General features: G+C 39.1%; 1 pseudogene; it reads right to left on the bottom strand.

Moving 5' to 3' along the window:
* The window catches only part of LOC116098130, a 1,176-nt pseudogene extending 363 nt beyond the window's left edge, over window positions 1–813 (bottom strand).
* Window positions 814–15,603: the final 14,790 nt, after the last annotated feature.

The following is a 15,603-nucleotide window of genomic DNA, read 5'->3' as shown; positions in this document are numbered from 1 at the left end:
GACTGAGTGACCAGAGCTCGTGTCGTCTAATGTTTATTTTCCCATGTGGGTAAGGTACAGTATGGCTAGCCCATCTCTTCTTATCTCTTTCAATCTCTTCCTATCTATTTCTTACTCCTATTACCAGAAGAACCCTTTCTTTTATTAACGTTGGCGCAGGCGGCCAACAGGCTGATAGTGTGAAGATGCTTGCATTGCCTCTGATGTCTGAACAAGAAAATCACCATGTATGTACTTGTGGTTAGCATGACTCTTACAAGAAACACATCTCTTAAGGTTGTCACTGTTAAAATCAGTCTTCTGATCATGTAGTTCAAGGGTAAGAATGAGCAAGATTTAGTGACCATCATCTGCTTGTTCTCACACTGGTAAAAACAACATAAGAATATTGTGTCAGTACTGACAGAGAAATTGAAAAATCAAATATAAAATAAAACACTGATAATGTATTTTTTTTACTTTTTGTTTAAAATTTGCCCACAGTGAAGAACTGGGACTGATGGTGACAGCCTGGACCACACTCAGGAGGCAGGTGATGCAGATAGAGCGGCCTCTCATCACCCTGCTTGTGTAAAAAGTTACCTTCCATTTGAAGTCATTCTCAATGTTCAGTGATGCAAATAAGTCTGTAAGCAAAATAACCCCTCCAGTGAAGAACATCATGATGTGAACAAAGGTCAGTTGACATGAGATCAGGCCCGTGAGCTTAGGTCTGTGACCTAGGATTATGTAAGTATAGAAACAAAGAAGAATCATGTTGGCCAGGACTCTAAGCTCAGCCTGGAAATAAAGAACATTCTTGAGTGAGATCATAAGTGGAGAGTCTACTCATCTTAAGAGGATGGTGGAAGTTTATTTCATATATCTGGAAAAAAAATACAGTATACATCAAGCTTGTAATACACTGGCTATATTATCATTCTATTTTCCATACTAATTCACAATCACAGTGATTATTAATGGTAATCCCATTATTTTAATCACCAAAATGTCTTTATCAATCCATCTGATTTTATGTTTCTTTTTCCAAGAAATTTTACATCCCTAGGATCTGAACTAAAGGGACAGATAACAGTAGAGAGCATTAGTATACTTTCCATACCCTATGACCATTAATTATGGTTCGATATAGCCCTAGGCCTTTCCTACTTTAGTTCCCATCCCATCCTCTTTTATGAAACTTCAAGTTTAAAGAACTAATTCTAAGCTACTAAAACAAATAGTATCTTTCATTCCTTTAAGGAGGGGCAGTATAATTAGTTAATAGAATGAGTAGTTACGGCTTTGCAGAAATTCATATTTTACCTACCTACTTCTTTCTTCTTTATTTGTCCTCCTTCGCACTGCTGAGACAATTGATAGTCATTAGCTAGAGTTGAAGAATCAGGTGTGGTGAAGGAGAAACCAGAACCATCAAGGTGAAATCTGAGAGTATTTTCTCAAAGTTAGCACACAGAAGCTGTTGTCCACAAAGAACCGAGGCTGTACTTTTTGTTAACAGCCAAATTTGGTAATGTGTAAGAGTTTCCCAGGTGGTACTGGGTTTAGAGGTCAGAAGGGGTCAGAGGCTTGGTTCTCTGTGGCAGGGACTCCCTAAAGAGAAGCCAGGGAGACCTTTGCTGAAGACCTTTGCAACAGCCTCAGTTGCAGTAGAAGACTCAGGATTGAAAGGGCCAGGGAGAGAATGTGAGACTTGGCACCAGAAAACAGGGTTAAAGTCCTGAAGACAGCCCAGGAGATGATATTGGTGAATGTGTAGCAGAGTTACTGTAGAGACCCAAGCATTTTTTAGATGTTAATACCATGAGATGCCCACAGATGACAGCAGCAGCCATGGAGTGGAGCTACCCTGAGCCGAGGAGATGTACTGGGTGGTGTCGGGAGAGGGGAGCAAGCCCTGTGTAGCCTAACGAATCATGAGTGAATCCAAATGTCTTACACTGAGATGCTTTTAGACCGCTGGACTTTGCTTTTGCTTTGCTTTGATTAGGAGTGTGGATATCTAGAAAGGCTGTGAGTACTTTAAGAGTGGCTTAGAACTTTGAATGAAATTTTGGGTATTTTAAAGAGCCCGAATTTTTAAGTTTTTAACTTTCAAAACTGGAAATTTTAAAAGTTGGAATGCTTTATATTGTGATATTAATATTACTATCAGATCTTGAGTACAAGCAAGAAAGGAAATGTTATGTTTGTGTGTCAAGTTGACAAGAGATGAGTTGTGCTGGCTAGGTTAGACTAGAGTCCCTTTGAACAATGGAATCTCAATTGAAAAACAATGACCCTTACCAGATTGTCCAGTAGAAAAGTCAGTGATACACTTGTTTTTTTCTTGGATTAGTAATTGCTGTGGGAGGACCCCTGCTCACTGTAAGTGGTGTCACCTCTGGGTTGGTGGTACTAGGTGCTATAGGATAGAAAGATGTTTCTTCCCCACCAGTACTCTAATGTTCCTCTTCTAGCCCAGCTCTTCCACAGACCACCCCAGTTGGGTATGGGGGTCCCTGGAATGAGGATACTCAAAGTCTAGGTGATTAAGGATTTGGAAGTGACAAACAGAAACAAACACAGAGGCAGTTTGAATCTGAGTGTATTTTGCAGCTCTCAAACAGGGATTTTTATACATTAAAAGAACAAATATTACAACTCTTTCTATACTTTTTATTTTTTACTAGATATTTTCTTTATTTACATTTCAGATTTTATCCCCTTTCTTCATTTCCCCTCTGAAACCCCCGCAATCCCATCTCCCCTCCCCATGCTCACTAACCCACCCACTCCTGCTTCCCTGTCCTGGCATTCCCCTATACTCTTAGAAGATGTGTTCAGTGACACAATCACAAATACCATCATTATCATTTGTCACAGTAAAGTTCAAACATTTAGCAAACATTACAACTCTGAAAAGATGTATTCAGTGAAACACAAAAGAACAGGTAACATCATGATTAACAGAAATCATCCAAGTATAACAATTCTGAAAAGATGTAATCAATGGGGCAGTCTTCCAAGGCTAGTGGCATATTTCCAAGAGCATGTTAATGAATCTTTATGGTCAATTATTGTTTAACATCTAGTGCATGATTTTTTATAAATCTTCCATGCATAAATTTAAACTCTTTTCATTCTTTTTATTTAAGGCTTTCTTTACCATATACCAAAGCCCACCTCCAATGACACACATGTAGCCATGTGAAATTTTATTGTTGGGAAAGTTTTTGTCTATCATAATACTATTACATAATTTTGTAAATGATTTATAAAGTAAAGCGTTTGTTTCCCCAGACATAGGGGAGATGGGGTCACAAACATGACTCCATCTCAAGGGACAGATTCTTATCCAATATTCTTGCTTAAGATCTTGGCCTAAACTATCAGGAACATGTAAATAAGAAAAGGAATAAAAGAAAACAAAACAGATAAATTGCCATGAGAACTACGGCTCAATATTTTGCTCTGGGCAGGAGTTCACAACCGATTCCAGAAGTTTTTACCTCAGTCTGTAGAACTTGTCACACAGATTCTACTGGGGTTGGTGTCACATAGCTCCATTCCTTTGTGTCAGCCATCAATCCTCAGAAATATTTTTGGCCAGAAACCCCCAGTGGCCACACCAAGATGGGAGTCAGTAGGCAGCTTTCTCTATCCTTCATGTCCTTCAATATGATGTCTCTAGACTTATTCTATTTACTATTGCAGCTGCTTGCAGGAGCCCCTTCTCCCACTCTACCTCTACTCCCTGGGGACCTGCCTTTCAGTATAGACCCCAATTTGCCTAGCTCTTTTTAACAGCTCCTCTTGTTTTTTCATATAAACAGTCTCAATTCCTTTCAGTCAACTGCCAAGCCACAGAAGCACTTGTTCTACAAGGGACTCCAAAGCCACCATATGTGCCTAGGACCTAGGGAGGGCAACAACAACCAAATAATGAAACACCTAACCAACAAAGACAAGACCAGATATCAATACCAAGAAACATTTGAAACATCATAACTCCAGATGACTAGATCCTGGCACAAAACACAAACATGAGTAGCCATAACAATATACGTTCATGAAAATCCAGTGACTCTATTGCAGTCAGCCCTGAGAAATACCATATAGTTGAAGCTCAAGATAAGGGCTTTAAAAATAACTATTATGAATATGTTCAAGGACCTTTAAGAAGAGATGAATAAAAAGTTTAATGAAGAAACAGTTCAAGATAGGAAAGTAGAATTTAACAAAGAAATGGAATTGATAAAACGTACAAACTGAGATAAAAATGAAAATTAAAAAAAAATATATGATGTCAAAGAAAATTTTTAAAAAACCTCAGAGATAAACCTCACCAAAAAGCTACAAGTCTTAGAAGAAAGAATCTCAGGTATTAAGGCTGTTCCCCAGCCCTCTGTATACAGGTCCCACCAGGAGAGAGCTGTTCTTCCAGGAGTGCTCTCACTCCCAGACTCAGAGATGAGATAGCCACTTTCTCTCTAATAACTGTCCATAGTGGGAGTGGCCAGAAGCACATAGGGCACAGGAACAGGGGAGCAGCTGGGACAGGATCCTTCTGGTTACCATCTGCACCCAAAGCTAAGGCTGTTCCTCAGCCCTCTGTACACAGGTCCCACCAGGAGAGAACTGGTCTCCCAGGAGTACTGACACAGGCTTACAGGACCACAGGAAGGACAAGCTCCAGCCAGAGACAGCAAGACCAACTAACAACACAGATAACCAGATGGCAAAAGGCAAGGGCAAGAACTTTACCAGCAGAAACAAAAGATACTTGCCATCATCAAAACCCAATTATCTCACCAGAGCAAATCCTGAATATCCCAATACGCTGGAGAAGCAAGATTTGGATTTAAAATCACATCTCGTGATGCTGATAGAGGACTTTAAGAAGGATATAAATGACTCCCACCTGGAAAAGGAGATATTGTAAATAAAGAAAACATCTAATAAAAAACCCATAAAATTACAAAGAAACATATTTATTGATAAATTAAAAGTCCATGTTCTGCAGGAGCCTGCAGTTTACTAAAATCCCTCAAGTTGCAGGTAGAGAAGTCTAATAACCCTTGTGATGCCAGCCATGGAAATGCTAGGAGTGGAGAGTACGGATATTTTCAGAGCTTTGTGGCTTTAGAACCAATTTTGTTGCTGAAATTCCAACCCACTACCCTTTCTCCCTTGATTTCCTAGTATATGAAAATTTCTATAGGCAAGAAATGGTATTTCTCTTATGACTCTCACTTCTACCCACCCCTAAGCATCTGTCCCTGGCACAAGTAGCTGTCATGGTTGTTCTGGCCACTGCACGTTGGAACCATCAGAGGCCCTAGGAAGTTCTGGATGCCCTTCTACTGTTTCTCTGGTCAGTCACAACTTGCCCTGGCTATTTTTGTCAATTTGACACAAGGTAGAGTTATCTGGAAACTCAACTGAGAAAATGTCTCCTTCAGTTTGCTTGTAAGCAAATCCATAGAGTGTTTTCTTGGTTACTGATTGATATGGAAGGATCCAGCTCACCAGGACCAATACAGCTTCCTTCTCCCTTCTACAAGTGGTCCTTGGTTATACAAGAAAGCAGGCTGAGCAAGCCATGAGGAACAAGATAGTAAAAAGTATTTTTTCATGGTCTTGACATCAATTCCTGCCTTCAGATTCCTGTCTTCAATTCATGCCCTGACTTCCTTTGGCAATGGAATGTGATCTAAGAGTTGTAAGCTGAAATAAACTTTCCTCCACACATAAAAAAGAAAAAGAAAGAAAGAAAATTAAAAGAAAAAAAGAAATACTGGAGAACACAAGTAAACAGGTAGAAGCACTTAAAGAGGAAACATAAAAATTCTTTAAAGAATTAAAGGAAAATACAACAAAACAGGTGAAGGAATTGAACAAAACCATCCAGAATCGAAAAAATAGAAGAAGAAACAATAAAGAATCATAAAGGGAGACAACTCTGGAGATAGAAAACCTAAGAAAGAGATCAGGAGTCATAGATGCCAAGCATCACCAACAGAATACAAGAGATAGAAGAAAGAATCTCAGGTGTAGAAGACAACAGTCAAAAAGAACACAAAATGAAAAAAGCTCCTAACCCAAAACATCCAGGAAGTCCAGAACACAATGAGAAGACCAAAACTAAGGATAGATAATAGGCTTAGAAGAGAGTGAAGATTCCCAATTTAAAGGGCCAGTAAATTCCTAGAAAACTCTAGAAGAAAACTTTCCTAATCTAAAGAAATGCCCATGAACATACAAGAAGCCTACAGAACCTCAAATACATTGGACCAGAAAAAAAATTTCTCACACCACATAATAGTCAAAACAGAAATGTACAAAATAAAGAAAGAATATTAAAAGCAGTAGGGGAGAAAAGGTCAAGTAACATATAAAGGCAGACCTATCAGAATTACAGCAGATTTCTCACTAGAGACTATAAAAGCTAAAAGATCCTGGGTAGATATAATACATACACTAAAAGAACACAAATGCCAGCCCAGGCTACTATACCCAGCAAAACTCTCAATTATCACAGATGGAGAAACCAAGATATTCCATGACAAAAACAAATTCATACAATATCTCTCCACAAATCCAGTCCTTCAAAGGACAATAAATGGAAAACTCCAACATAAGGAGAGAAACTACACCCCAGAAAAACCAAGAAAATAATATTCTTTTAACAAACCAAAAAGATCATCACAAACTAAAGCTGGTCTTCAATAACAACAAAAACAATAGAAAGCCCACGTACATGTGGAAGCTGAACAACACCCTACTCAATGATACCTTGGTCAAGAAAGAAAGAAAAACAGAAAGAAAGAAATTAAAGACTTTTTAGACTTTAATGAAAATGAAGCCACAACATACCAAAACTTATGGGACACAATGAAAGTAGTGCTAAGAGGGAAACTCATAGCTCTGAGTGCCTCTAAAGAGAAACTGGAGCTTGACAGCATATCTGAAAGCTCTAGAACATAAAGAAGCAAATACACCCAAGAGGAGTAGAAGTCAGGAAATAATCAAATTCAGGGTTGAAATCAACCAAAGAGAAACAAAAAGAACTATACAAAGAATCAACCAGACCAGGAACTGGTTCTTTGAGAAAATCATCAAGATGTATAAACCCTCAGCCAGACGAACCAGAGGGTACAGAGACAGTATCCAAGTTAACAAAGTCAGAAATGAAAAGGGAGACATAACAACAGAAACCAAGAAAATCCAAAAAAATCATCAGATCTACTACAAAAGCCTATACTCAACAAAACTAGAAAACTGACTAAAAGGACAATTTTCTGGACAAATATCAGGTAAGAAAGTTCAATCAGGAGCACATAAATGATCTAAACAGTCCCATAACCCCTAAAGAAATAGAACAGTCATTAATAGTCTCCCGACCAAAAAAAAGCCAAGGACCAGATGGGTGTAGTACAGATTTCTATCAGACCTTCAAAGAAGACCTAATACTAATATTCTTCAAACTATTCCACAAAACAGAAACAGAAGGAATACTACCCAATTCGTTCTATGAAACCACAACTACTCTGATACCTAAACCACACAAAGATCCAGCAAAGAAAGAGAACTTCAGACCAATTTCCCTTATGAATATTGATGCAAAAATATTCAATAAAATTCTCGAAACCAAATCCAAGAACACATCAAAATGATCATCCATTATAATCAAGTAGGCTTCATCCCAGGGATGCAGGGATGGTTCAATATACAGAAATCCATCAACACAATCAACTATATAAACAAACTCAAAGAAAAAAAGCACATGATCATTTTATTAGATGCTGAGAAAACATTTGATAAAATTCAACACCTCTTTGTGATAAAGGTCTTAGAAAGATCAGTAATTCAAGGCCCATACCTACACAAAGTAAAAGCAATATACAGCAAACCAGTAGCCAACATCAAACTTAATGGCGAGAAACTTGAAGCAATCCCACTAAAATCAGGGACTAGACAAGGCTGCCTAGTCCTATATAGTCAATATAGTACTCAAAGTCCTAGACAGAGCAATGAGACAACAAAGGGAGATCAAAGGGATACAAATTGGAAAGTAAGAAGTCAAATTATTACTATTTACAGATGATATGATAGTATACTCAAATGACCCCAAAAATTCCACCAGAGAACTCCTAAACCTGATAAACAACTTCAGCAAAGTGGCTGGATATAAAATTAACTCAAAAAAATGGCCTTCTTCTGCTCAAAGGATAAATAGGCTGAGAAAGAAATTAGGGAAACAACACCCTTCACAATAGTCACAAATAATATAAAATACCTCGGTGTGACTCTAACTAAGCAAGTAAACGATCTCTTTGACAAGAACTTCAAGTCTCTGAAGAAAGAAACTGAAGAAAATCTCAGAAGATGGAAAGATCTCCCATGCTCATGGATTAGCAGGATTAATATAGTAAAAATGGCCATTTTGCTGAAAGCAATCTACAGATTTAATGCAATCTCTGTCAAAATTCCAACTCAAATCTTCATGGAGTTAGAAAGAGAAATTTGCAAATTCACCTGGAACATCAAAAAACCTAGGATAGCAAAAACTATTCTCAACAATAAAAGAACTTCTGGTGGAATCACCATCCCTGACCTCAAGCTGTACTACAAAGCAATTGTGATTAAAAACTGCATGGTATTGATACAGTGACAGGCAGGTGGATCAATGGAATAGAATTAAAGACTGAGAAATGAACCCACACACCTGTGGTCACTTGATCTTTGACAAAGGAGCTAAAACCATCCAGTGGAAAAAAAGACAACATTTTCAACAGATGGTGCTGGTTCAACTGGCGGTTAGCATGTAGAAGAATGCAAATCGATCCATTCCTATCTCCTTGTACAACGCTCAAGTCCAAGTGGATCAAGGACCTCCACATAAAACCAGATACACTGAAACTAATAGAAAAGAAAGTGGAGAAGAGCCTCAAGCACGTGGGCACAGGGGAAAATTTCCTGAACAGAACACCAATAGTTTATGCTCTAAAATCAAGAATTGACAAATGGGACCCCCATGAAATAGCAAAGCAAGGACACTGTCAATAGACAAAATGGAAGCCAACAGATTGGGAAAAGATCTTTACCAACCCTCCATCTGATAGAGAGCTAATATCCAATATATACAAAGAATTCAAGTACTTAGACTTTAGAAAAACAAATAACCCTATTTAAAAATGGGGTACAGAGCTAAACAAAGAATTCTCAACTGAGGAATACAGAATGACTTAAACAAGCACCTAAAGAAATATTGAACATCCTTAGTGATCAAGGAAATGCAAATCAAAACAACCCTGGGATTTCACCTCACACCAATCAGAATGGCTAAGATCAAAAACTCAGGTGATAGCAGATGCTGGCAAGGATGTAGAGAAAGAAGAACACTCCTTCATTGTTGGTGGGATTGCAAGCTGGTACAACCCCTCTGCAAATCAGTTTGGTGATTGGTTCTCCAGAAAATTGGATATAGTAATACCTGAGAACCCAGCTATACCACTCCTAGGTGTATACCCAGAAGATGCTCCAACATGTAATAAGGACACATGCTCCATTACATTCATAGCAGCCTTATTTATAACAGGCAGAAGCTGGAAAGAACCCAGATGTCCCTCAACAGAGGAATTGATACAGAAAATGTGGTGTACACAATGGTGTACTGCTCAACTACTTAAAACAATGAATTCATGAAATTTGTAGGCAAATGGGTGGAACTAGAAAATATCACACTGTGTAAGGTAACACAATCACAAAAGAACACACATAGTATGCACTCACTGGTAAGTGGATATTAGCCCAGCTGTTTGGAATACCCAAGATACAATTCACAGACCACTTGAAACTCAAGAAGATGGAAGACCAAAGTGTGGATACTTCAATGTTTTTTAGAAGGGGGAACAAAATACCCATATAGGAGGAGCAGATACAGAGGAGATACAGAGACAAAGTATGGAGCAGAAACTGAAGGAAAGGCCATCCAGAGACTACTCTACCGGGGCATCCATCCCATATACAGTCACCAAACCCAGACACTATTGTGAATGCCAAGTGCTTGCTGACAGGAGCATGATGCAGCTGTCTCCTGAGAGGCTCTGCCAGTGCCTGACAAATTACAGAGGTGGATGCTCTCAGGCAACCATTAGAATGAGCACAGAGTCCCAAATGGAAGAGCTAGGAGGAACAACAATATGAACTAACCAGTACCCCCAGAGCTCCCAGGGACTAAACCACCAACCAAAAAGTACACATGGAGGGACCCATGACTCCAGCTGCATATGAAGCAGAGGACAGCCTCATTGGTTATCAATAGGAGGAGATGTCCTTGGTCCTGTGAAGGCTCTATTCCCCACTGTAGGAGAATGCAAGGACAGGGAAGTAGGAGTGGGTGGGTTGGTGAGCAGGAGGAGTGTGTATAGGATAGGAGGTTTTCAGAGGGGAAATGAGAATAGTGGAGAACATTTGAAATGTAAATAAAGAAAATATCTAATAAAAATTTTAAAAAAAGAATCTCAGGTGTTGTAGACGAAGAAGAAAAAATTAATACCTCAGTTCAGAAAAAAATATTAAATTTGAAAAATCCAGGTCTAACATATACAGGAAATCTATTAAAAAATCAAATATGTGAATAATAAAATAGAGGAAGGAGAAGGGACTGAGGTCAAAGACACAGAAAATATTTTTAAGAAAACCATAAAAGAAAATTTCTCAACTCTAAAGATAGGGGTGCCTATTAAGGTACAAGAAGAATAAAAATACTAAATAGACAGTCCCAGAAAAGAAAAGATCCATAACACAATTATCAAAACATTAACCATACAGAACAAAGAAAGGAAAGACTAGATAACATAAAAGCAAGTCCATTAGAGTGATATCTGACTTCTCAGTGGAGACTCTGAAAGCCAGAAGGGCCTGGACATTTCTGAGGAGACCACACAACTGAGTCAAAAGTCATGGGAGGAAAAGGAATGAAAGCAAGCTAGTACTGATCTGGAAGCTTCATTCCTATTGGCTAGCTTTAAAGTATTAGAAGATTACACACACATACATACACACACACACACACACACACACACACACACACACACACACACACTGCTCAGAGAGAAAAACAAGTTATAATCTTAAACAGCTATGAACTTTTACATCTACAATATGACTAACCTGGCAAGATATGCCACAGGTCCAACAGTGGCTGTGATAGCTGAAATGGGAAATGTTCCCATAGGTTCACGTATCTGAACATTTTTTTCAGTTGATGGTTCTGTTTAGGGAGGTTATGGAAGTTTCTTGAGAAAGTTACCTAATTTGTACAGCATTTACACTTCATAGTGTGATATGGGTGCACATGTACCACATGGTGTGTGTGTGTGTGTGTGCCCATGTCCTATAGCATGGAAGGTTGGAGAACAATTTATTGTATTCATTTTTTTCCTTCCATCATGTGAGTCCTTGAGTATTGAACCCATGTCATCAGGCTTGGCACCTTTACTTGATGACCCATTTTACAGGTCCCCGGGAAGCTTCTTTTTTAAGTAGATTGTAGTTAAGGCAGAAATCCACAACTGGTCAATACGCAGAGAACAAGATTGTAGAGTTCTAAGTGGGATCTCCATCACACTCTTCCCCCAGTGACCTAGGTATCATAATGGAAATGCGGGAGGAAAGACTGTAAGAGCCAGAGGTAGTAGATATGAGCAGTAAAACATTTACTAAACATGAGACTCAGATGTATAAACTCAGCTTGGTTGTGACTGCATGCACAAGACTTACAACAGACAAAGCCAGACAAAATCCCAGCATGAGTGGGATTCATAAAGTACCACTAACATTTGAGGAGCTATTAAAATTATATGGCTCCTAGGGGAGAGAGAGTCAGTTTTCTTCAAGATGTAGAAGCTCCTGAGAGGCTACACATGGCCCAGTGAATGATCCTACAACCATGCAATACAGGCAGTGTTAAGTGGGATCAGTGGGTAAGAGCACTGTGTTTTATAAAAAAGAAGTCAGAGATATGTTTGCTAGAGGGACACTATAGTACCGGGGAAGGGGGTGCCTTTGCTGGCCCATGCTGAGGCATCCATCCCTTCCCCCTGAGGTACCAGACATACAGCAGATATTATGGAATAGAGTTTATTTAGGGCATGGGGAGGTGCTGGGGACAGCACCCATGCTGGATGCTTCCCATGACATGCTTCCCATGACATAGATGATGCCTGGGACCCTGAGAAGCAGGAGACACATGCTTCTAGGAGACCTGCCATCAGAAATACGGAACTACCCACAGCAGACCTGGATGGTGACATCTCAGAAGCCCTGCTCAAGGCTTGAGCTTGAACAGCTCATTTGTAAAAAGAAGTTGTTCCCATTTCTCCTAACCTTAGCACTGGACAATGGCTGTATAGATTTCATTTGTGTGTGTCTGCTTTTCAGTTGCCCTTGGTGTGCATAATTATTCTGATATATCTGACTTTGCTATTTCTTTCTCCTTCTGCTCTGGTGAGTTCTGTGAAACTAGATGTTTCTAAATGTTTCTTAATCAATCAAAAATAGAGGCATAGTGGCACAGCACAGCACAGTCTTAATGGACTAGGTGTGTACTATGCGCTTTCATTTTTGGAACAATGTAATAACTGCACAATGGTAGTTTCAGATTAATGTCTGACTTGCAAAAAAAGTTTGAAGAAGTTATGTTTAGAAGTAAATTAAGAAAATGAAGCAGAGCCAATATTGGGGCCCCAAGTAAAGTGATGTAATGCATTTTGCACAACATTTGAGAGTGGTTCCTGGTTCCTGGTCTCCTTTGGATATGTATGGATATGCAAGTAAAGATTACATTCCTGAACGTAGATATAGATTGCGTAAAATTGTATACTAGTAAAACTAAGTCAAAACGCTGGGACTCTTAGGAGAGTTATTGGGTGCAATGTGTAGAAGCAGAAGCTAGCAGAGCTGCTGAGCTAAGGATTAAACTGACTCTTTCTAACCACTGCCTGGCAGCTTTGCTCATGTCATTTATTATTAGAGCTTCACAGGAAACCACATGTAGCTGACCTCAGAGCTCTGAACTCTGAAGCATAATAAGTCAAGAGTTAAAGTTTAAATAATAATGTTTGCAATTATTATTTTGGCCACAGGCCTGGGAATAAGGGAAGCTTGAAACTTTGGGAACAATCATAATTTTGACTCTTAACTCCGTGAGATGTGATCATTCTTTTGAACTTGGTAATAATAAACCCATTTGGTAATAATTATACAATGTCTTTCTTTCTACCTGTTTTTTGGAGTAACAATAAAAGATTGGGGCAAGTTAAAGGTGAGGAAAGAGTGTGTTTGTGAGTGAAAGTAGAGTGCACAAATGTGTGTAAAGTGTGTATAGAAGTATGAGGTGTGTATAGGTGTGTGAGGTATGTATAGAGGTGTATGTGAGGTGTGTGTGTGGTATGTGTGAGGGGTTTGTATGTGTGTGTGTGTGTGTGTGTGTGTGTGTGTGTGTGTATGTGTGTGTGTGTGCGTGTAGGTGTGAGAATGTGTGAGTTTAAGAAAGGGAGTGTACAAGAGAGTACAACCTCCAGCCCGAGGAGGGAGCTAAAACTGATGTAGCCTCAAGCTGAGGGGGGGCAGCCACATGGGGGGGAATGGGGAGAGAAGGGACAGTGGGGGAGGGTAAGAGAGCAAGAGAGCAAGAGAGAAAGGAGGGGCACACAGCTCTCTTTATAGTGAATCAGGTATAGTTTCTTGTTGCCAGGAAACTGTGGTACAGAACCTAGAAGAAATGCTAACATTCCCCTGTTTTGGTTTAATTTAAAAAAGAAAAAATTAGAAAGAGGTGATGGTGAAGCAGGAGTAGGATCATGGTGATCTTTAGCTACTTCCTACTGACTTTGGGATGATGTGTCTTTGGGAAACCTAAAAAAAACGGGTATAGGGATGTTGGTCCAGTCTTAGGAGAGTTGGCTGCTTCCTTGCTGTTCAGGGTCTGTGGAACTGTCTGTGGATAGATACGAAGGAGCAGGTCCAGCAGAAGCATCTGTGTCTGTGAGAGAAGATTGGAACATCTGTGGGTGGCTTCTCTGGAGCTGTCCTAGATATAGTAAAAGCCTGGACTTGACAAGATGCTTTAACACACACACACACACACACACACACACACACACACACACACACACACATGCACACTACAGGTAGAGAATAAAGTTAAGTATGTCTGGGAGAAAAAAAAAATGTCTTAGGCATACACTTGATACCCTTAGGTCTTGGTGGTTGGGAGTGAGGGAAGTCCCAATCCCAGAAACGGGAGAGGAATCCCACCCTCTGAGATAGGTAGCAAGTGGGAACTTAGGCTATTGATTGGCAGGTGTACTTATCTGCATGGAGTCTTCTTGATCCTTGAGCAGTAGATCTGAGTGGGTTTCCTGTAGCTTATAAGTTTACAAAAGAGATCAGTCTTTAAGAAGCAGTCTTTAAGAAGAGCTTAGGGAAAATTAAACTTTTTGTGGCGAAGAAGGAGCAAGAAGGGCTTTTTCCTTCTGTCTAGGGGACTGAATACACATAAATTTAGCATAACGAGAAATAATTTTAAGTTTACATTTGAAGACAAAGGAAACTCAGAACCTTAACCTTGTGAATATGATAGTTGATCATATAGTTTAGCAAGAGAAATACCTTAAGTCTATAGTCATAAAAGACAACCAAAGGAAACTTATATTTGAATATGATATCCGACACTGTAGATTCAGCATGAGAAACATTTTAAGTATATAGTTAGAATACAATCAAAGAAAACTTAAAATTTAAACTTGTGATTATATAGTTAAATCATATAGTGGAATATTTTATTAGAGTTAGGCTAATTTATAAGAACTATACTGACTAATGTTAGGACAGTGGCATAGTGAGGAGAGGAAATATGAAGCATTTAGTCACTGGAAACTGAGTGTAGATAAAGTAACAGGAGGTTGCATCTGTAAAAGCTTACATCTAAACTTATGTATCTTTTATCATGAAGCCTGCGAGCAACGCAAACCTGTCTGTCTTTGATAAGAAATCCGGTAGTCTTGACTAGTTAACAGATTTACTAATGAGAAAATAAGGTATATTGCCTTGGGGTAAGGAGCGAGGCCTGTTTTCTAGCTGTCAAGCTACAGTTACTTAAAGTTGGAAGGGAAAATTTGGGGGTAAATAGAAGACTAATTAGATGGGAGGGAATCCCATCTATAAGATCCAACTATGTATTTTTTCCAAGAAACACACCTCCCTGGTAAAGATATGACAAACTAAGAGTTAGAAGACTGACAACAGTCAGATAGAAACCAAATAGAATAGGACAACAAATAGAAACCAAAACAAGCGGTATAGCTATTTAGATATCTGATAAAGTATGCTTCGAAGCAAAATTAATGAGAAGAGATAAAAGTGTCTTAGCTAATTTATTTTTAGTCTTGAGATAAGACACCATGACAAGGCAACTTAGAAGCGTTTATTGGCCTTATTGTTTCACAGGGTAAGTTTATGACATCATGACAGGGAACATGGCAATAGGCAGACAGTCATGACACTGTAGCAATAGCTGAGAGCTTATATCCTGATCTATAGGCAGGAGGCAGA

This window comes from Mastomys coucha, unplaced genomic scaffold (assembly GCF_008632895.1).
Source record: "Mastomys coucha isolate ucsf_1 unplaced genomic scaffold, UCSF_Mcou_1 pScaffold20, whole genome shotgun sequence".
NCBI classification, from domain to species: Eukaryota; Metazoa; Chordata; class Mammalia; order Rodentia; family Muridae; genus Mastomys; species Mastomys coucha.
This window is presented reverse-complemented; position numbering and strand designations above follow the sequence as displayed.